The sequence below is a fragment of the Pseudophryne corroboree genome, chromosome 3 (genome assembly GCF_028390025.1).
Source record: "Pseudophryne corroboree isolate aPseCor3 chromosome 3, aPseCor3.hap2, whole genome shotgun sequence".
Taxonomy (NCBI): domain Eukaryota; kingdom Metazoa; phylum Chordata; class Amphibia; order Anura; family Myobatrachidae; genus Pseudophryne; species Pseudophryne corroboree.
This window is the reverse complement of record NC_086446.1, coordinates 509,397,441-509,421,450: the sequence shown is the minus strand read 5'-3', so window position 1 is coordinate 509,421,450 and position 24,010 is coordinate 509,397,441. Positions and strand designations below refer to the sequence as shown.

At 43.0% G+C, this 24,010-nt stretch overlaps 1 protein-coding gene and 1 pseudogene across 2 annotated transcripts in view; one reads left to right on the top strand and one right to left on the bottom strand.

The window, feature by feature from the left end:
* The window catches only part of STX8 (syntaxin 8), a 415,577-nt gene that overhangs the window by 215,132 nt on the left and 176,435 nt on the right, over nucleotides 1–24,010 (bottom strand). The gene's annotated exons all lie outside the window — the stretch shown is intronic.
* On the top strand, nucleotides 4,229–4,347 carry LOC134896873 (5S ribosomal RNA; annotated as a pseudogene).

Genomic DNA, 24,010 nt, shown 5'->3' with positions numbered 1-24,010 from the left:
CCTGGACCACTTGTCCAGAAGGTCCCACTGAAACGTCCTCGCATGAAACCTACCGAAGGGGATCGCCTCGTAGGTCGCCACCATTTTTCCCATTACTCGAGTGCATTGATGAACTGACACTCTGTTCGGTTTTAACAGGTCTCTGACCATGTTCTGGAGTTCCTGGGCTTTTTCCATCGGGAGAAAAACCCTCTTTTGTTCCGTGTCCAGAATCATGCCTAAGAACGATAGCCGAGTCGTTGGAACCAACTGTGACTTTGGTAGATTTAGAATCCAGCCATGCTGCTGGAGCACTCTCAGGGAGAGCGACACGCTTTTCAGCAACTGATCTCTCGATCTCGCTTTTATCAGGAGATCATCCAAGTACGGGATAATTGTGACTCCCAGCCTGCGCAGGAGCACCATCATTTCCGCCATTACCTTGGTGAAAAACCTCGGGGCCGTGGAAAGCCCAAACGGCAACGTCTGAAACTGGTAATGACAGCCCTGTACAGCGAATCTCAGGTACGCCTGATGAGGGGGATATATGGGGACATGAAGGTATGCATCCTTTATGTCCAGTGACACCATAAAACCCCTCCTTCCAGGCTGGAGATAACTGCCCGGAGCGATTCCATCTTGAATTTGAACTTTTGCAAGTACAGGTTTAGGGATTTTAGATTTAGAATGGGTCTGACCGAGCCATCTGGTTTCGGAACCACAAACAGGGTTAAATAGTACCCCTTCCCCTGTTGAACTAGGGGAACCTTGACAATCACTTGCTGTTGACACAGCTTTTGAATTGCAGCTAAAACTATCTCCCTTTCTGGGGGAGAAACTAGTAAAGCCGATTTGAAAAATCGGCGCAGAGACACCTCTTCGAATTCCAGCTTGTAGCCATGGGATACAATTTCCATCGCCCAAGGATCCGCGTCTGACTGAACCCAGACGTGGCTGAAGAGTCGAAGACGTGCCCCCACTGGCGCGGACTCCCTCAGTGGAGCCCCAGCGTCATGCGGTGGATTTAGTAGAAGCCGGGGAGGACTTCTGCTCCTGGGAACTAGCCGTGGCAGGCATTCTTTACCCTTTCCTCTGGTGAGGAAGGAAGAGCCCCGACCTCTTCTGGATTCATAAGACCGAAAGGACTGCATCTGATATTGTGGTGTTTTCTTTTGCTGTGGGGGAACATAAGGCAAAAAAGTAGATTTACCCGCAGTAGCTGTGGAAACCATGTCCGCGAGACCTTCCCCAAATAACACCTCACCCTTGTAAGGCAAAACTTCCATATGCCTCTTTGAGTCGGCATCACCCGTCCAGTGGCGGGTCCACAGGGCTCGCCTAGCAGAAATCGCCATGGCGTTGGCTCTTGAACCCAGTAGTCCAACGCCTCTCTGAGCGTCTCTCATATATAAGACTGCGTCTTTAATGTGACCTAAGGTCAATAAAATGGTATCCCTATCTAGGGTATCAATGTCAGCTGACAAGGTATCTGTCCAAGCTGCTACCGCACTACAAACCCAAGCCGATGCTATTGCCGGTCTGAGCAAAGCACCCGTATGTGAATAAATTGATTTTAAGGTAGTTTCCTGTCTGCGATCAGCAGGATCCTTGAGGGCCGCCGTGTCTGGAGACGGTAGCGCCACCTTCTTGGACAGGCGGGTTAAAGCCTTGTCCACCCTGGGCGAGGATTCCCACCGTGCCCTGTCCTGTGCAGGGAAAGGATACGCCATAAGAATCCTCTTGGGAATCTGCAGTTTTTTGTCTGGAGTTTCCCATGCTTTTTCAAATAACGCGTTCAGCTCATGAGATGGGGGAAAGGTTACCTCGGGTTTCTTTTCCTTAAACATGCATACCCTCGTGTCAGGGAAAAAGGGGTCATCATTGATATGTAAAACATCTTTTATTGCAATAATCATATAATGAATACTTTTGGCCACCCTTGGGTGTAACCTCGCATCATCGTAGTCGACACTGGAGTCACAATCCGTGTCGGTATCAGAGTCTGCTACTTGGGACAGGGGACGTTTTTGAGACCCTGAAGGGCCTTGTGACACAGTCAAAGCCATTGATTGACTCCCTGTTTTATCCCTGGACTCTGCTTTGTCCAATCTCTTATGTAATAAGGCCACATTTGCATTTAAAACATTCCACATATCTAACCAATCAGGTGTCGGCATTGCCGACGGAGACACCACAATCATCTGCTCCACCTTCTCCTTAGATGAGCCTTCCGCTTCAGACATGCAGACACACACGTACCGACACTCCCACACACTCAGGGATATATCTATATGGAGACAGTCCCCCAATAAGGCCCTTTGGAGAGACAGAGAGAGAGTATGCCAGCACACACCCAGCGCCACCGGACACTGTAATAAAATCACAGTTAGTACAGTGCTTTTATATAAATATATAAATACACTCACTGCGCCAATGAAATGTGCCCCCCCCCCCCTCTTTTTTGCCCTCTGTAATCTTGTTCAGCAGGGTAGAGTCCGGGGAGCCAGCTTCTCTGCAGTGTGCCTGTGGAGAAAATGGCGCTGGTTAGTGCTGGAGGACCAAGCCCCGCCCCCTCACCGGCAGGCTTCGGTCCCGCTCAAATTATTTATACTGGCGGGGGTTTATTAATATACTGCCTCCGCAGTATCTACTTTACATGCCAGTGTCCCTAGAGGTTTTTATTGCTGCCCAGGGCACCCCCCACCCCCTGCACCCTTACAGTGCCCGCTGTGTGTGTCTGTGTGGGAGCAATGGCGTGCAGCGGTAACGCTGCGCGTTACCTCAGTGAAGATCTGAAGTCTTCTTTTCTTCTTAATACTCACCCGGCTTCTATTTTCCGGCTCTGTGAGGAGGACGGCGGCGCGGCTCCGGGACGAACGGCGAGGGTGAGACCTGCGTTCCGACCCTCTGGAGCTAATGGTGTCCAGTAGCCTAAGAAGCAGAGCCTATCATTCAAGTAGGTCTGCTTCTCTCCCCTCAGTCCCACGATGCAGGGAGCCTGTTGCCATCAACCTGGGTTGTAGATTCCTCATCAGAAGCAACTGTATCACTGTCTGACGAATCAGTATATTCCCCATCCTCATCGGAAGAATTATCCGAAATATTAGTGGATTGTGAGGAAGAAATGGCCCGCTTAGATGACCCCTTGGCACCAGATGGGCGTGGGGTAGACTTGTGTCTAACCAAAGATTGATTTAATTGTTGTAACTGGGTAGACAGAGTATCCGCCCAGGGCGGATTAACTACAGGGACAATATGTGGCTGTAATGGCACAAGAGGTCCCATAGGGGGGCGTAAGACGTTTTACAAGCGTAGTAAGCATACTTGAAAACACTGCCCAAGGTGGGTCCTCACGCAGGTGCCGCAGGTGGAGTGGGAGGAGATATATGGCACCCAGTGCCTGAACCAGCAGCTACCACTTCCCCCACCGGTAAATCCGTGGTGACAGCACTGCAGGATGCAGAAGCGTTCACGGATTTTCCGCCCTGTGGGGCAGACATTATAGGGAATGTAGCCTTAGAGTGTAACAGTACAATATAGCCAGACAAACACAACACCTGCAAATAACCCCTTGTGTAATGTGACAGTGCATATAGGGCCCAAACAGAGGATTTAAGCGGTATGAGGTGACTGAAATAAACAGTAAAAAATACAAAACAGTGTACACCTCCATTCTACTGACCAGAATTTTCAACTTTCATCATCCATGCGTCGGGATCTTACCCTGTTCTTGCCCGAAAAAACTGAATAAACTTAAAGCGTGCATTGCTTCCTTTAACATCCCTATGATTCATGACACTCCTCAGTGTAACCCCTCCGACATTAATGACATCTTTAAACCTCATTACCAAACACTTTAAAATGTGTACTTACATGACCCTTAGCACCCTGACCCTCTCCCTGCTTGCCCCTAATGAGTCTTACCCCTTCCAATCTTGACCTAGTGATCAAGCCAACCCCTGGCGTAACATGCGCCCCACCTGTCCCCGGACAGTGCATGGACTGGTCGATAGTTCAACTCCTGGTAAACCGTGTATTTATCTATTTTTTTTTCCTTTTGGTAGTTATACTATTATCACTTACAAAGAATGTATCTTCTACAGTATATATGAGATGGCTTAGCATACCTAGCATATTGTATATCTACTGTACAGCCTTAGAACTGATCCTTAGCGAGGAGTGCTCATCTGTACAGCCTTCCTATACCTGGCACAGCATTACCCCACCAGTGTATGTGAGCAGCATACCTACCTACAGTCATAACACATTGGATAAGCCCGATTCCGTCCGATCTTGGAAGCAACACAATGTTGGGCCCTGTTAGTACTTGGATGGGAGACCACCTGGGAATATATGGTACTGTAGTGTAAGGGCACCGCTGCACAGCAATATCCTTGAGCCAAGTAATTGGCTCTATATCATTACCCCTGTGCACAACTTTGGGCTACTTCTCCTCGCCATGAGATTTTTACATATACATCCTTGTATGCATTAATTTTTGCCCGTATACATCTAATTTTCTGTCATATTCTCTTATTGGTCTATAATGCTACATGTACACCACTGCCCTGCTTTTGCAGTTTATATCCTACTACACATTTGCGTATTTAGCCTATTACTTTCAAAACACCACTTTCAATTGAACGCTTATCACAAATGGATACCCAGTCTCCCCTTCTACAAGGGGGGGGGGTCACTGTGGAACACCATATGTGAAAGCAGATTCAGTAGCTTTATTCTTCCTTCATCCGGTACTCCATTAAACCCTTGATATTCTCACCCACCTGTTCACTACCTTGGGTACACGGTTGGGCGGCAGATACCAAACTGAATGTGGTTGTTTTCCGGTTACATTTTTCTTTATCATTACTTATCTTTATTTACCAAGCAGGACGGTATGATCGTGAGGTAACCTACAGCACGATTCTCTCAGGTATTACCAGGATTGTTGTCTCTATGGAGACCCACTCCATTGGTTGTTCAATAGATCTATTTAATGGGTCCCCTTACACACAATTCGCCACATTGTGATTATAATTGCACGTATTTAGTTTTTGTTTCACAGTTTTCACCTTATGAATACAACCAGTCACTAATGTGATTTGCAAGATATTTGTTTATCCAGAACTACTGCAATCATTCAAAACCTGGCTGCGACATATCCACATTATTTATTATACACTTCGTATTGGGTATTGCTCTACTGGTTTTATGTGATGGTTAATGCTTGGTTTTAACGCTTCTCAATAAAAAATAATATTACAGAATTGTCTAATTTTTGCCCCAACACAAGAGTCCATCTTTTTCTTCACAATTATAATATTCCCCTTCCAATCACCATGGTGAAGTCCTGGCTGCTTTTAAATCTCAGAAACCCTCTAAAGTCCCTGGCTTAGTTGTATTTCCAATGTTCTACTGCAAAGACTTCCCATTCTGTTCTCTTGATTGTATCGTAAATATATACTTGACATGTGAATGCTGTGTTCGGTTATTATTGCTGTTGAACTAGTTTCCCCCTACCCTTTTTCCTTCTCATTGTTATACTTCATACTGCTCTTATCTGTTTTTTTTTAAATAAAGAGTTTTGAAAATATTTAAAAAATCTACCCGAGAATAGCGTTGTATCTTGGATAAACAGAATAGCGCGCACAAAGCGAGTTAGGGAGATTTTTAAGATGCATTCCATAGGGACAATATGCATATAAGACAATTATTTAGGAGATCAGACTGCTGGGGAATTCCTAGAGCTCATAACAGTTTAGTTATGCAGAAAAGCTTTGTAACTGAAAGAGCTTTCCTATAAAATGCCAGTTCTATGTATTGAGAGCATGACCGATTACCCACTGTCAGACAAGTGGAACCCCTGTAATAAATTCCTGCTGCTGGCTTGGGACTGTTCATCAATTCCTAGGTCTAGTTCCTGCATGGTTACATCCACAGGAAGATGGAAGACTGTGAAGCAGATGCTCTGATACAGCCCCTGACCCTTTTCTATACCTAGTGCTATTAATTCAGAAATACCAAGTGAAAGGGTTAATCGTTACAGCCATGATACAAGTCTGTGACAAATGAAACACATCTTTTTATGTCATGTAAAAATAGATAAAAGTAGTGTATGTCCTATATAAAAATGATTAACTGTATTATTCTCCTTAGCAAAACTCATAATAAAACATTACATCACTGACTGAAGATTATAAGGACATTTTAAGTAAATTGTATTGGTTGCATAGTCATAAATATAAGCTAAGATCAAAAGATGGATGCCAAAAAAAACTGTCAGTGACAGGTAATCTTATATACTGAACTGAGTAGCCCTGTAACCTTCAAAAGGGCCACACTTTACTCAATCACAGTAATTAATCAATCAATCAATCAATCAATCAATAAATTTAATGACAGACACCTATTTGTAACAACATACCAGCAGCCATCTTAAACAAGAGCTACAACCTATAAAGCTGGCCACACAGCTTACATTTTTCTTTATATTCAGCTAACTAGTTGGCTGGTTGGAATGAAAATCTGGAGATATACAGTATGGGAGCAAACAGCAGTTGATTGCTCCCAAACACTGCAAAACTGATTATTTGGTTATAGTGGTTTCATTTGAACACCTTGTCTAAATTACCATTTTCTTCCATTTGAGGATCGAGCCAATTGTTGTTTGCTCCCATACGTTACCAGATTTTCATTTCAAGCAGACAACTGGTTGTCTAGTTGGAATGATAATCGTTTGATGTGTGGCCATCTTAGCAAACAAATATGACCAAAAAGAAGCTGATGCCCAAATGTATTAAGCCGAAGTGATAAAGTGAAGAGTGATAAAGAGTGATGAAGTAACAGCCAATCAGCTTCCTAACTGCCACGTTACAGGATGTGTTTGAAAAATGACAGTTAGGAGCTAGTTGATTGGTACTTTATCTCTCTCCACTTTATCACTTTTTGAGGCTTAATACATTTGGTCCTGAGTTCTGCAAGTGAAGTCTTGGAGGGCCGCCTGTTACCCATGACTCATCTAAAGGTGCATACACAAAGTGCAATGTAACATTACGATTTTGACTATATAGTCAAAATCGTAAGGAAAGTTAGTGCAAATCGCACCATTGTACACAGGATGCCATACCGATGCGCGCTCCCATGGGATCGGTATCGCAAGAAAAATATACTGTGCAGGCAAGGCAATCTTGACTATCTAGTTCAAATTATGCCATAGCCAAAATTGCACCGTGTGTATAGACCATATCGGTGCTTCTGGGCAAGTTCATGGGAAATCGCATAGTCAAAATCGGGCATAGACAATACCTCACTGTATGTATGCACCTTAAGAGATGTTCAACCGAAAGCCCCCATACATCAGCAATCACAATTTATTGTTTCACAGATTCTATTGTATTGTTTCACCAGTCCATCTAACTTTGCTCATACATCACAGATTTGTTTCAGTGATCTGCATCTGAATTTTTCCTTCCAAAGATTTGATTTGCACATTATGAAAGTGCCCATACATCACCTCAATCATTTGTTATTTTACTAGTCACATGTAGAAAATTGAAATAATGGGCACATTTAAATAACATTATTCTACCTTCACAATAAACCATTTTATTAATAAAATAAAAACATTAGATAAATAAATGGGGGTGCCCCACCCACCCCAAGCGTAACCAGCACCGGGCTCTTTGAGCTGGCCCTGGCTTAAATAACACAGGAACCAAAATGAGTAGGGATCCCTCGTATGTTTAGAACCAGCACCGGGCTCCAAGAGCAGGGGAGTATTGTCACAGCAAGGGGACACACTTGACAGGATCACCCAGGCCAAAGCATTAAGCCCCCTCCCCCAACTAGTCATCCTGGGCTGGGAATTTATGGGGAAGTGGGGAGTGAGGACCCACCCATCCCCCCCCCCCCGCGCCCCCCATCTCCGGAGTAACCCACGCTGAGCTGAAGCCCGGAGCTATCCGCCAAACCTGTGGGTGGTGGGTGTGAAGTTGATATCTTGGGATATTATAAAAAGTAATATTGTCTTTTACAGTTGGACTACAGTTCCCAGCAATCCTGCCCAACATGCCGGTACTTGGAGAACCACAAGCACCAGCACGCGTGGCATTAAGGGCCCCCCTCTGTAAAGGAAATATTAAAATAAAGACACAACACTGAAAGTTTTAATAATTTATTACACTGCAATTTCAATTGGGATTGGCGGCCTTTAAGGTATTTTGCGTTACCCCCACACCCCTAGGGCTTCCTGCATGTTAGTCTTTGACCTTTACCTAGGGGGTGGTGCATGACCAAGGGCTTGTGGTGGCGTCTTCAGTAGCTCTTCATAGCTCATCCTCCGCGGTCATACTGCCTGCCCCCCTGCCTCACACTTGCTAATATTAGCCAGCCCAAGGGGCAGGGTGATGACAAGGTGAGACACGATTGGTTTTCCGCAGTCATCTCGAATTTTAAAAATGGCCACGTGTGTGAACCAATCACAGCCTTGCAGAATAATTTTTTAAATGGTCAATGACAGTAATGTGCCAGTAGGGCAGCGGTGGGAACCCACCTTTGCTGTAGAACTCTACAGTAATAGATCCTCAGTAATGGAGCCGGCCTTATTTCCTTTCAATATTCATTTACATTCCTCTAGTGGGTAGACTCCACAAACGGTTAAAAAAAATATGGATCTAGATCAAAACGCAGAGATGTGCTGTCCATTTTCCAAAGATTGTTTATTATTGCTTTTCTAAGTTTCATTTTTGTTTCCTTTAGAGATAAAGACCACCTGGCACAGTTTACTAACTTTGAAAAAAATCTCAATAAACAACTTTGCTCCTTTCAAGCTGCTCCATACTGGTGCTCAGTTTAATACATATTTTCACAGCATGGATACTGCCACAGGGGGAAATCAGATGGTCTCACACAGGAAGATTTTTCACTAAGCGGTTATAAGAAAGAAACCGGTTATAAGAAACCAACCTCTACAGTTCTGTACTATTCTATAACAGTGTCTACTAATTTATGAACTGGCTCCTCTTTACCTCCAAAACCCTCTTCATACTCCTCACTCTCACATACAAGGCCCTCTCCACCTCCACTGCTCCCTACATCTCCACACATACTCCTTGCCACCCAGTCTGGTCGGCCAATGACCGTGCCTTTCCATTCCTCTCACACTGTAATCCAAAACTACTTCTATGTCGCCCCCCACTACTGCAAAGATCTCCATTGTTCTATCAGACTATACCAAGTCTGCAAAATATCAAGCAGGCACTGAAAAAATACACCTGGTCATAAAAGCATACCAATCCACCGCTTAACTATGTCACCTTGTAGTTTAACCTCACCCTCTGCCATCTCTCTCACTCCTGCTTCCTGCCCTCAGCTCCACTGCACTGGCTCATTCCCTGTGTCATCCATTTGTCTTTAGCTACTATGAGTAGGGCCCTCCTACCTCCGTTCTCATCGCCTATTACTCTTGTTCATTAGCTAAACTCTTCACCTACTCCTTGGACTCTCGGCTTCCCCTTGTGCCCCATTCATCTGTAGCTGTGTTGAGAAATGTACTGTTATTTGTTAATTGTATACTGTATTGTACTGTTTACGATATTGTACTGTGGGCCTAATTCAGACCTGATCGCTCCTCTGCAAATTTGCAGAGGTCTGTGATCAGATAGTCACCGCCCACAGAGAGTGAAAACCCGCCCTGTGCAAGTGTGCGAAGGCATGCGTACGCCGTGCAAAAACTTCGCCAGGCAGCAGCATCTCACTGGCCATGGAATGATTTTTCCAGTCTGTGCGTAGCCCAGGACTTACTCCTACAGTGCAATAGAATCAGGTTGTTTGGGGCCGGAGGTGACGTCACACACCCTCCCTGAAAATGCTTGGGCATGCCTGTGTTTTTCCTGACACTCCCAGAAAACAGCCAGTTACCACACACAAACGCCCGCTTCCTGTCAATCACCTTACGTACGCCTAGTGATCGAAATTTCCGCACCATTCTGTCACTGTTTGGGCTCACGCCTGCGCATTGTGGTGCATACACATGCACAGTCATTTGATAATAGCCTGCTGTGCGATTTTGCACTACAGCGATTAGGCCTGAATTTGGCCCTGTGTTACTGTGTGTCTTGTTGTTTGACTTATCTGCAGTGCTGCGGACCTCACATAGCACAACATAAAGTTTAATAATAATAATAATAACAACAACAACTGGGGCCCAAAACATACTGTAAGTCATCATTCTATTAAACATTGGTCCCCATGATACGGTCTTATTGTGTACAACTAATTAACCTTTAATCATGTTTCAATATTATTATTATATACCTTATTCAGAATATTTCTACAATTTGATAGCAATACAGTGCTTAGAATCATCATTTCCTATTGAGCAGTAATTGGTATGAAGGATGAAGAGGACAGAAGTGGACATGTGATTGAGCCACAATGCAACAAGTACAATGTGAGAGCTCATTTTAGGACAGTAATAATATATATATATATATATATATACACACACACACACACACACACACACACACATACATACTTTATGGACAAAAGCATATGGGCACACCTGTAAATTATTGAATTCAGGTGTTTCAATCAGACCCATTGTCACAGGCGTATAAAATCAAGCACCTAGCCATGCAGTCTCAATTTTCAAAGATCTGTGATACAAAATGGGTCGTTCTGAATAGATCAGTGACTTCAAGCGTGGAACTGTGGTAGCATGCCACCTTTGCAAGGTGACAGTTCGTGAAATTTCATCCCTGCTGGATATTTCATGGTCAACTGTAACTGATATCGTTGGAAGCGTTTAGGAGCAACAGCAACTCAGCCACTAAGCAGAAGAGTGAGTGAAATCACAGATCAGGGTCAACAACTGCTAAGGCGCATGGTGCGTAAAAGTTGCCAACGCTCTGCTGTTTCCGTGGCTGAAGAGTTCCAGACTTCCACTGGCATTAAAGTAAGCACAAAAACTGTGTGGTGGGAGCTTCATGGAATGGATTTCCATGGCCAGACAGCTGCATGCAAGCCTCACATCACCAAGTCCAATGCCAAGCGTTGGATGGAGTGGTGTACTGTAGTAGTAGCAGTGTACGTGATTGGCCCGCCTGTCAGGGATCTCTGTCCACTGCTACAGCATTGTATTCAGTGCTGTAGTTTTCACAAGTGAAGCATTCGTCACCCAGTGGTTAAACTGTGTATTGCATGCTGTGGAATCTTAACATGCCAAAGCAGATATTTCCATACTGTGGCTAGGAAGCCTGGATGCCATGCTCAGAGCAAAGATGTAAAACTGCGTACTTATTAGACGATGTGTGTACCCAGTGACTTCGTCAGTGACGGCACCCGGAGGGGGAGCGGGCATCGGCAAGTGTATACACTCTAATCCATGCTCTCATTATCTCCCGCATTGATTATTGCAAAAGTCTCCTAACTGGTCTTCCCAAAACGAGACACTCACCACTACAATTCATTCTGAATGCAGCGGCGAGGCTAATCTTCCTCGCTAGACGTTCATCGTCTGCAGATCCACTCTGTCAGTCCCTCCATTGGTTACCTGTATTCTACCGTATTCAATATAAAATACTTTTACTCACACACAAGGCCATTAACCAAACTACACCAACGTACCTCACTTCGCTTATCTCAAAATATCTCCCAACCCGACCTCTTCGCTCTTCACAAGATCTGCGTCTCTCATCCACACTCATTACTCACTCCCACTCATGATTGCAGGACTTTCATCGGGCTGCACCCACTCTGTGGAATGCCCTACCACGCACAATAAGACTCTCCTCTAGTCGCCAAACCTTCAAGCGTTCCCTGAAAACTCACTTCTTTAGGCAAGCGTATCAAATTCCAGTACCGCCCACATGACTTTCATAAACCTTCCTATCAAATTACATCCACTCTGCAAAGTCCACACATATCCTCACATGTCTTCTCATTCTTCACTCTCCCTTTCTCTCATCCCCGGATCATCATTGCTGTATGACCATATCATGCAGCCCACCAAGAACCTTTGCAATTTGGCGGACAACTATGCAATAGATAGCACCTATCCTTGTGTATATATGGCTATTTCCCTATAGATTGTAAGCTTGCGAGCAGGGCCATCCTACCTCTACGACTGTTTGTTATTACCCAGTTTTGTAATACAGGTTGAGTATCCCTTATCCAAAATGCTTGGGACCAGAGGTATTTTGGATATCGGATTTTTCCGTATTTTGGAATAATTGCATACCATAATGAGATATCATGGTGATGGGACCTAAATCTAAGCACAGAATGCATTTATGTTACATATACACCTTATACACAAAGCCGGAAGGTAATTTTAGCCAATATTTTTTGTAACTTTGTGCATTGAACAAAGTGTTTCTACATTCACATAATTCATTTATGTATCATATACAGCTAATATACACAGCCTGAAGGTCATTTAATACAATATTTTTAATAACTTTGTGTATTAAACAAAGTTTGTATACATTGAGCCATCAAAAAACAAAGGTTTCACTATCTCACTCTCACGCAAAAAAGTCCGTATTTCGGAATATTCCGTATTTCGGAATATTTGGATATGGGATACTCAACCTGTATCATTGTTATTTCCGATTGTAAAGCGCAACGGAAATTGCTGCGCTATGTAAGAAACGGTTAATAAATAATAAATAAATAAATACACACTGGCTCTCGCTAATGACATCCCCTGACGGCCCTACATGTCGGGACGATGGAGGATGTCGCTGACGATTCGCGGGAGCACACATAGTCAGCGGCATAGTGCATACACTCTGGATGATTTGAACGTTTTGTTGTTCTGATCCATCGGAATCGGGCATATCATTCAAAATATCGTCTAATTTATACCCAGCTTTAGAGGTCACATCTGTATCCCACGCCTTGAAAGGTGTAACAAGATAACCAATGATATTCACTTCACTTGTCAGTGGTTTGAATGTTATAGCTGATTGATCGTGATCCTGTATATAAAATATTAGTTCAGGTCATAATATAGATATATTTTTATTATAAAGCCATAAGAGAACCTTAAGGAGTTGCAAGTATGAAGATTCTTCTGTCAGTGACCATTTTATAATGACAAGTACACACATTTCTTTCAGTGCGGCACTATAGAAATGATAAAAGCCCTGGGGAAAAAAATATTTCAGGGAGCATTTTTCTGAATTCCATTAAGGTGTAGCAACAGGTCACTGAAAATTTAATAGGTAAAAGTTATGGTGAGAAATATATATTTTTACTTGTAGATGAAAACTTTTCAGTATTAACAATTACAAGAAATCAAGACAAAAGGCACTTCCTAAAACATCCCATTATCAAGCAAAAAATATAATATGAAAAAAAAAAAAAAAGAAAGGAAATTATTGGTCATTTTCATTAATCTATATCTTGGGCTAATTTTAGCCACTAACCAAAACAATATAACCTCTATACCAGTGATTTTCAACCTTTTTTTCACTCGCAGCACACCAAACAATATTTTAAAAATGCCAAGGCACACCATCAGTTCCCCACAGAAAAAAGCAAAACACACACATTGGCCCTCACAGTAAAAAAAAAAAAAAAATCCACACATACATTGGCCTACACAGAAAAAACAATCACATTGCTCTCCACATAAATCCTATTGCTCCACACATGAATTATTCACATTGTTCCCCCCTTAAATCCATAAATTCTTATTCTCCCCACATAAATCCTATTGAAATCCTATTGTTCCCCACAGGAGAAATAAAGTAACAAATATTATTATCAGCTGTCCTCCTCCCTGTCCCTCAGTGGCGGGGGTTGTTCATAGTGGAGTTCTGTGAATACTGAGCTGCGGGCGGTCGGGCAGGTGTGGATGTGCGTGGGCAAGGAAAGCTGTGTATGCAGGCGGGAACTGGAAGATGTGTATGCAGGTGGGGGAGGGCGGCTGGCTGGGTGGTGAGATGCGGCAGCCATGACCTATGATATCACATAGTTTTCAAGGCATAGGTCATGGCCGGAGCACGACTGATCCTCTAAGAAGAGCCCGGGCCAACAGTTCACTCTGAAGGTGCAGGAAGCTGCTCTGGCTCCGCGGCACACCTTGCAACCGGTCGCGGCACACTAGTGTGCCAAGGCACACTGGTTGAAAAAGCCTGCTCTATAGTAAAGTAAATTAGTAAACTCTAAGTGACCTATTCAATTGTGCGCTTAATTTTGAAAAACCCTGCAGCGTGGGGTCTTCCCGCAGCTGCAGGGTTTCTCATATTCAACTTAAGGAGAGAAAATGAGCCGAACCAACAGAGCGAGTCTGATTTTCCTCAAATCTTTATTTTTAGGAAAAATCAGTGGGACTTGCTCTAGCAGCCCTGTGGCACCCTCCCTAATGACTAATTAAGCAACTGGAAGTTTCCAATTAGCTTAATTAGTCATCAATTACTCACATTACCAATTGGTGTCTTTTTCCTCCAGCCTGTCGGGATTTGGTCTTCTGCAGCAGCGGCGAGAGTGTGAATGGGTGTAAATAGCGTACATATTATCAAGTCTCTCTATAACAGGATACTTAAGCCCCCCCAGCATACATCTGCAAATAATTGGGGAAATTTGTCATTTTGAAAATCATTGTCCAAAAAATTGGCAATGAATGGGGTCACTGATCACCAATTCTGATCAAAAAGTGATTGGAATTGCTGAATCAGGTAACAATTAGTAGATTTATAGACCGTTTCCAGTAAACGGATGAGCCTTTCAGGTTTGGTATATCTGTATTTTATACTTGCCGGCGCCAAGGTGGGCTTTATGGGGGTGTGGCCAATGGCAAGGTGGGCTGTATGCTGTATGAGGCATGGCCAGCAAGGAGGTGGACCGTTTGGGAGTGTGGCACCATGATTGCATCATCGTGGCTCTGCCCCCGCTATACAGTGCAGAGAAAACAGGCACTATATGGCGGGGGTGGAACTTCGATGACGTGATACACGTCATCGGATCTCCTTAGACGACCCACATGTTCTCTGCTGTGGGCGGCAGGGAAAGCGGGAGACTTGCCCACCTTTCTGGGGGACTGGGAGGGCCACACAATTTTTGGGAGCCTCTCTGCCATCACTGCAGGGAAATGGCACTGATGCCCATTTGAATGTATATAGCTCTGATTTCTCTTCCCCCCCCCAAGAATGTAACAGCTGCATAATAGGGGTAAGGTGTAATCAGGGAGATTTATGGACTATTCGGGGAGTCAGGGAGATTGCTGCTATTTCAGGGAGTCTCCAGCAGAATGCGGGATGGTAGTCAACTATGCTGTATTTGCTGAAAATGATCTGCAGAGCACTGAAAAATATCTGTGATTGGTGGACTGGGGACTCTTAACCACACAATCTGCAATTTATTTTGTGATTGCTGATGTATGGGCCCCTTTACAAACACGCTGCTTAATGTCTAGGCAGGCCCTCCTGATGAATGACTGGAACTGATGAGCAGGTCACACCCTAACACACAATTTAGTTACACACGGCTGTGAGCTACAGCTGCTCTTTGCATGTGCTGCACTAAGATTTTAGGCCACACTTATTTAACAGTTAGGGCCTTAGGCCTTGCTGACTTTTCTGTGGACAGAATCACTTGTCTACTTACTGTACAGTAGCAGATCGGCGCCATGTCTACAGTAGATGTCAAGTTATAAGCGGTTTGCGAAGAAACTCTCAGTAATTATTTGTGGAAAATAAAACTGAATATCACAATAGGAAATAAAAGACCATGCTGAAACAGCTATTTCACGTTTGGGAATTACCAACATTTAACATGGAGACTATAAAAACTTGCCATAGCCGAGAATCCAAGTACAACTGAGATAGTGACACCTTTGCTATCTGATGCTTTAAAGTATACAAACTAGGTTTCATACAAAAAAATATTATACTATGTGTATACAGTGTATATGAAACATAAACGCTTACTGTGTTTAGACACAGTCCCCAAGATATCTCATTATGGTATGCGGATATTCCACAAAACTGAAAAATTCTAATTACTTCTGGTTCCAAGCATTTTGGACATGGGAGACTCAACCTGTACTAGTTTTGCATGATACAATGAGGTACATTTACTAAGATGGGAGTTCTATTTAAAATGGGATGTTGCCCATAGCAAACAATCAGACTCTACTTCATTTATCTAGCACCTTCTAGAAGATAATACCTGGAATCTGGTTGCTATGGGCAACATCTCATCTTAAATAGAGCTCCCATCTTAGTAAATTTACCCCAATGTGTAAAACACAAAAATATTAACAATAATAAAAAAAAAAAAAAAAATAGCAAAAATAATCTCTATAAATGCATAACTGTGGAATAGTGGCGTCAATCTGCCAAATATACGGGTGTAGTACGGCTGACTGGCGGTCTCCTGACCGCCGGTCAGCTTACCGACGCCGGGATCCCGGCATCTTACCGACGCCGGGATCCCGGCGGGGAGGGGCGAGTGCAGCAAGCCCCTTGCGGGCTCGGTGGCGACCGCAGGTCGCCACGGGTTCTATTCCCACTCTATGGGTGTCGTGGACACCCACGAGTGGAAATAGTCCCTGTTGGTCGGCATGCCGACCATCGGGACAGTGACCCGTCGGGCTGGTGGAGGAGGTCATGTGACTATCGGTCAGCTGACCGGCGGTCACATGAATACCACCCAAATATACAGTTATATTTGGTGAGTGGCGAGATGACTTTGCGCAAAGGTGTTTAATGATGAAATGTACAACAACCAGTGAGATCACCTCATACAAGCAGCCCACTTGTGTTGTTAGTTGTACTCACTACTGGTTAATGTAAAGATACCCCACAAAGAAAACACTCATGCAATATGGCGCAACTTGTCATCATCCATCTACATTTCTATTCAAGCACTGTATTCGTGCTTTTGGGGCTTTCACTTGATATACTGTAGTTACAAAACACCGCATCTGATGGGTCTGAACACCACAGAAGTGATATACATGTCCTTCTAAACTATAACCTTATTCCTTCTCAATAACCTCATATCTTGGGTATAATGCTATTCCATTATCAGACTTCAAACAAGGTTATATCCGGACAATCATTGCATCTACCATAAACTGAGCTGGTTTAATATAATTATATTTACCTGCCAAAAAGATAAAGGTCCAGAAGAAATGAGCCAGATATGTCAACAATGTTACAATAAATTGGTTCCCTCGTGAGCATAGGGATAAGAATGTAGCTTACTGACCTTGGATGCTTCTGAAAATTTTTTGGGCACATGGGACCATACAGGATGACATCTGGACAAGACCGAGTGGGTTACATGTGTCCATAAGCATGGTGGGAACATGGGGATTTATGTTTTAATAGACTGCACGGCCAAGCCAAGAAAAAAAAACATGTGAATAATTTGACAAAAATCATGATTAACTACCTATTAAAACTCATAGAGACACTCATAGCAATGCAGGTGCCACAAACAACAGATCCAAGTCTGCTCATCCCCCACTAACCCCACGTACCGGCTGCTAAGAGCATGTCAGAAAATTTTATTTATACTGAAGGTCGGGTTAGAAGTGCTCAAACTTCTAGCACACTCTCCCTGGGAAATAAAAGAATTGGTCTTCCTATTAACATGTCTCCCTGTTTGCCAGGAGATTTAAGTGAGGCCTTCAGAGACGCCAAGTGAGGAGGGGGGTGCTGGCCATAAAGACGACTTGAAGCTGGATGGTGAAATCAGTCTGTTGACCACTCTAGATGGATCAGTTTAATCTGCTGAGATGTGTATATCTGTGCCAAGAACTTCATATTTTATGGAAATTACTTTAAATTTGACTAAAGCCTGGATTATTTTTTTGTATATGTGAATATCGTACTGCTTTGCTTTTCCAAGGATATTATAAAAGCTATGTTTAGAAGATGCTCTCTTTATTCCATCATATTTCTTGAAAGTAAAATCAATATTCAGTCACTGATTCTAACCAATAAACTAAAAGCACTACAGCAGAGTTGCCAGTGGGGCTGCATCTGTTACATTTGCAACGGTATCCGGATAAAAGATAGACCGTAAATAGTCAATAGGTCGACACCAGATTGTCGACACGGTCAAAAGATCGATATTTAAATGGACTAGGTGATCTTAGGTTGACAGGGTCAAATGGTTGACACATTGTTTTTCATGATTTTTAGGGTTGGGCACTTGTCGGAGGGTAGGGTTAGGCTGTGGGAGGGGGTGAACCACCAAAGTGAGGGGGTTAGCCTCCAGGGCGAGGGATAGGGTTAAAATAACACAAAAAACATGTGTTGACCATTCCCATGTCGACCATTTAAGTGTCAACCCATTGACAGTCGACTATCTGTGTCGATCTATTGACTGTCTTTCTAGACAGTGTCGATCTTTTAAACCACACCCAGCTGTAAAAGGGCCTGGGCTTTAATCCACCAGTGGTGTCGCTGCTCCCTTATTATAGCTGGAGGCATCAACACTCGCCACAATTAAAAGAATACAATTTTTAATACATTATTATCACAGTATAAATATTACATTAAAACTATTCCGACAAGTTTTGGTAAAGACGTTACACGGCAGCTGCCATGTGAGAAAGATTAAGTAAAGTTTGAGAACCAAAATGAGACAGACACATAGAATTCATTTGATGTCTGGGAGCCGTAGAGGTGTTACTGTTTGCTCATGCTGTAGATTCCCTTTAAGTCACCTGTCTTCTCTAGCGAGACCACCAGAGGCAAATGAGCAACGCTCACACACTGACAAGCGCCCAAGGGTTAGGACTCGAGAACCACATCCTAGAACATTACCACCGCGAAAGCTGATGAGTCAGTGCCGAAATCTCAGCCAAGAACAACAGTAAGGCCCCTGAGGGATTCCCCGAAAGAGTGGGATTAATGTAGAAATCTATTCATATAACCCTAAAATATTTCTAATGTGTCTAATTGTCTTGTTCAGATCTCTGAGACATGCAAGAATGGGACAGTGTAACTTTTTTCTTGTATATGTAACCTCTAAGCAAAAAGCTCCTTCCCCTCCCTCCTTTAATAACAAATCTTTTATTAACATTTTCACGATTTTGGCCTAACAGATCAGAAGTATATTGTTTTCATCTCAGCAAAGCCCAGCAGGGACATGTGAATTGTTAACGTATGTGGAGTGCAGATGAGTGAAATGCTGAAATACAGGACTTGACAGAAGGTGAGATCTTCTCAGCCCCCGGTCTTCTGAATCTCCTTGAACAGGCATTAATGAGTACAAATCATGTGATCTAATACAAAAGTACATGCACAGATTTTTATACATTATATAAATATATATATATTATATATATTTTTTTTTTCATTAGCATTTGCCTGCAGCTTGGTGTCTGTTATTGTTTAACGTAACAAATTTTACAGAGGCAGTAGTGCCATCTAATGTTGTGGTGATGTATATTTTATATTTAACACAAAAAGATACTTGGGGCTACTACCTCGTGAACAAGTCATGTAAAGCTGTCCATGGGAGAAGCAGCTGGTGCTGAGATCAGCGCCTGCAGCCCTGAGCATTTGTCCCTGTGACAGTACACAGATAAGAAATAATCCAGAGTTTTCTATCTTTTTTTATGGGCTTTGTACCAAATGCAGGAACAGTCAAGTGGTCTGTCCCGTCACGCTTCTCTGCTTATTTCCCTATAGATTGTAAGCTTACGAGCAGGGCCTTCCTACCTCTATGACTGTTATCACCCAGTTTGTTATTGTTATTTCAAATTGTAAAGCGCAACGGAATTTGCTGCGCTATATAAGAAACTGTTAATAAATAAATAATAATAAATAAAGGGGAAGGAACGGTTTTCAAACTACCTTGTTAGGCCAGTAGTTGTGCATCTACAAATCATGCATTATTGGTAAGCTGGAGGTTGTAGTTCCACATTTAATGGAATGCTTGGCGTGCTATTTAAGAATACAGGGATCTGGCCATATGGGATTTTTTTTTTCCAGTTGGGAATTCAACTGTGTTTTGTGATTTCAATGCAATTTGCAATAAAATAAAAAGGATCCCAAAAAATGCTCATTGCTTGCTGGGTTGCCTGTCCATTATTATGGGCGAGTTGCAGTTATTATGACACTGGAGGGATGTGGGGGCCGGAGGGGCGGGGGTGGTTTTAAAATTAATACTTCTCTATAGAGGAAGGAAGGGAGTGGTTTGGGAATTTGATGATGAAAGGGCAAAGGGGTGGCAAGAAATAAATTTTAATGAATTTCTATTCTTTTTGTTAGTGACTTTATACCTCCATAATGTCGACAACATTCACAATATCAACAATAACAAAATAATTAAATTGTGAAAGTAGACAGCCATATATATATATTTTTAACTAATCCACATACAGTGGTTGAATTGGATGAAGGCCGTGAGGAATGGAGTTCTAGTGTTATATGTATGAGCTGGTGACATGAATGTGTTCAGGACTATATGTTGCATATGTGTGTCAGTGTTGTGTACAAGAAGGAAAATAAATAGTGTAATGGTCCTGGGTTCTATTCCCACCAAGGCCTGGTATGTTCTCCTTGTGTTTGTGTGGGTTTCCCCCCACAATCCCAAAAAATACAGGATAAGTTAATTGGTTTCTGTCATGTGTGTGTGTGCATGTGGTTGGGAATATAGACTTCAAGCTCCACTGGGGCAAAGACTGATGTGAATAACCAAATATTCTTTGTAAAATCGGGCACGCATAATATGAATGCGCCATAGAAATAACGGAGTATACATAAATATATAATATTGGTGACATGAACAGGGAGATTACTGTAAATAGAGTAGTATATGCAAGGAGTATGGTCTATGCAAAATGTGAATGGTCGCCTTTTAGGTAATGTCTGTCCTAATGACAGCCAGTGATTTCTATTATGCAAACCATTCAAGAATTTGGCATAGATGACCTCCCCTTCCAAATTACCCATGTACATGCCTTCCACCACTATGCACATGAGACGATGAGGGCGGCCATTTTATTATAATCGTAATGCCTAAAAATGTGTGTCATTTAGTCAAAGCTGTATTTTATTTATCTCAAGACAGAACTGATACATGACAGCTGCTCTAATATATTTCTTCCAGGTAGCATACTGTTTAAGTAAACAAATAAGTAATTGAAGGTTAAACTCATTTCTTATTAATAATAATCTCCTGAATGAACAAATATTGGATTAATTCACCAGAAACAAATACATTAAATATTGTATCTGCAATATAGTTAAAATTGCCAATACAAGTTTCGAATGGTAAATCAAACTGTGTGGTGTATTGGAAATTTACTAATTTACAGCAAGTTATGAGGTTGGTGGTTAAAAAACATATCTGCTCCTTGTACTACTCTTCAGGGAGCCGATACTGCTAGACAGAACTGGTGCCTGGAGGTGTGGGCAGCAGTAGCTATAAAGGTTGTGATGGTGGGTACAGTATCTGTTCTATCAATGAGTAGAAAAGCAACGATGGACACACATAAACTACCCCAAAATCAATTATAAAAAGGATGATGGCAGAGAATGTTCCAGCTTTGGGTAGTTAAATTCATGCCTGATATGGAAGACAAATTTCCTGTTTCTCTAAAACAGGAGGAAAACTATGGGGAATATTTACTAAAGTGCGTTTTTTTTCTTATGGTGCCCATACACTTGTGCAATGCCCCGCAACGCGACATCGTGGGGCATCGTACCGGCAGTTCAGGTGCAATGAAATCGCACCTCAACTGCCAAAGTGATTACCATACGATCATGCGATAGGTCACATGGTAATCACATGATGGGTACGTCACCACCGAGTGGGAGCGGCCTCCGTCCGCTCCAGACGGGTGCCCATCGCGCATCGCAGTGCAATATATCTCATGTGTTTTTAAAGCACATGCGATCGCACTGCGAATCGATAAATATTATGTGCAGCACATACTATCTTGAGACGAGAGATTCGACCGGCGTGCCCGCGCATCGCGTCACAAGGTACCTAAAATGTGCATACAATCCTTCGATTTCTCTCACAGATGCAGTCGAAATCGAAGGTTAGCACCGATTATCTCACAAGTGTATGGGCTACATTAGAAGTGGAGATGTTGCCCATAGCAACCAATTAGAATCTACTTAAAATTTACCTTGCTGCTTCTAGAAGATAATAGTAGCTAGAATCTGACTGGTTGCTATGGGCAACATCTCCACTTCTCAAAAAAAAAAAAAAACGCACTTTAGTAAATATACCCCTCCCTATGCGAGTCCAAAGAATCTCCCTCCCTTGCCCCAACACAGCAACAGACTGCCTACAGTTAAGGTGGGTACACACTGGGTGATAATAGTAAACGTTGCTCATTCTGCCCTTCCTGAACAACGTCATTTACTATATTGGCCAGTGTGTATGCCGCCGCTGAGCGATTCGCGGCCCCGTGGGTCGTTAATGACCCTCGCTGTCGGACGTGCATGCAGCTCAATTTCGACTGTCGTCCAAAAAAACTGCATGCACGGTCCGGCTGTGGCGTGATGTCACTACGCGATATAGTCGTCATATTCCTCCGTGTGTATGCACTGCCGCCAACTGCCCCGGGAGGGAAGGGAACACAATAGGCGACTCATACAGCACATCGCCTAGTATGTACCCACCTTAAGATTATTAACAACCTAGACTCCTTTTTGTAAACAAATAAATAAAAATCATATATTCCAAGCAGCTTTGGTATTTAAACTGTTAAAAAAAAAATAACATTTCTATAATGCACCCTATATAAAAAATGGATAATTGGGTTGCATTTCCAGAACATCTGTGGACACTTAATTTTCACCCTCGTCCTACACAGCCTGACCTGTTGAACACAGGAGGGTCTTCGCTGAAAAATTATGACTTTTAATTTACAGCAATGGCACTGGCTCATGTTTTCCTAACCGAAGGAATGTTTGACGGCCTTTGATTTAAACAGCCCTGGTGTTGGGGCTGCCGCAGAGCACGTAATGATGTGTAATTATTAATCACACTGCTTGCTCTTGCGCTAGGAGCAGCGGAGAGGATCCAAAATATGAAGACCAACTATGTAAAGCTGTGCAGTTAAAAGTACAGTACAAAAGCATGTGTCATTTAAAAAGATTTGCCATTTAAATACAGGATGATGAGATCTCTCATGAATTGGTTAGATTTGAACTGTCACCAAGATGCCACAAAGGCATGACATCAGCGCAGCAGGAGGACCCCTGTTTCATAATCTTAAGCCTACTAATGGCTGTGTGTCTGTTCACCTTTAAATGAATGTAATTAATAAAGAAATAAATACATTAATTTGGTAGTTAAAAGGTTCAGCTATTTCTTGATAATAAACCAAGAACTATATATGGTGTCATAGAAAGGATGGCCCCCCAAAATCAGTGCAGCCCAACAACAATAATTGAACTGCGGGTGGCAGTCACCCACTGGGTGTCCTGAAAACCAAAACTAGGAGGTCCAACTCAACCTTCCACCATAACTATTACTTCCATGAACGGTGATTTGCCATGATGGTGTTCCAGACTTTCCAAATAATCCCCAAGAAGTGCACTTAACAAGCCAACTGCACCCAGGCTGATGAATAGTCACATTTTTCAGACAAAGCAAAGCTTTACATACAGACCCGAGGCACTGCTCGCTCCCTTACAACAACCTATACATTGAAAGTAACTTTCCACAAAGGGGGTCATTCCGAGTTGATCGCTCGCTAGCTGTTTTTGCAGCCGTGCGAACGCATAGTCGCCGCCCACAGGGGAGTGTATTTTAGCTTTGCAAGTGTGTGATCGCATGTGCAGCCGAGCTCTGCAAAAACATTTTGTGCAGTTTCTGAGTAGCTCTGAACTTACTCAGCGCTTGCAATCACGTCAGCCTGTCCGGTCCCGGAATTGACGTCAGACACCCTTCCTGCAAACGCTTGGACACAGCTGCGTTCTTCCAACCACTACCTGAAAACGGTCAGTTGACACCCATAAACGCCTTTTTTCTGTCAATCTTCTTGTGATCAGCTGTGCGAATGGATTCTTCGTTAAATCCATCGACCAGCAACGTT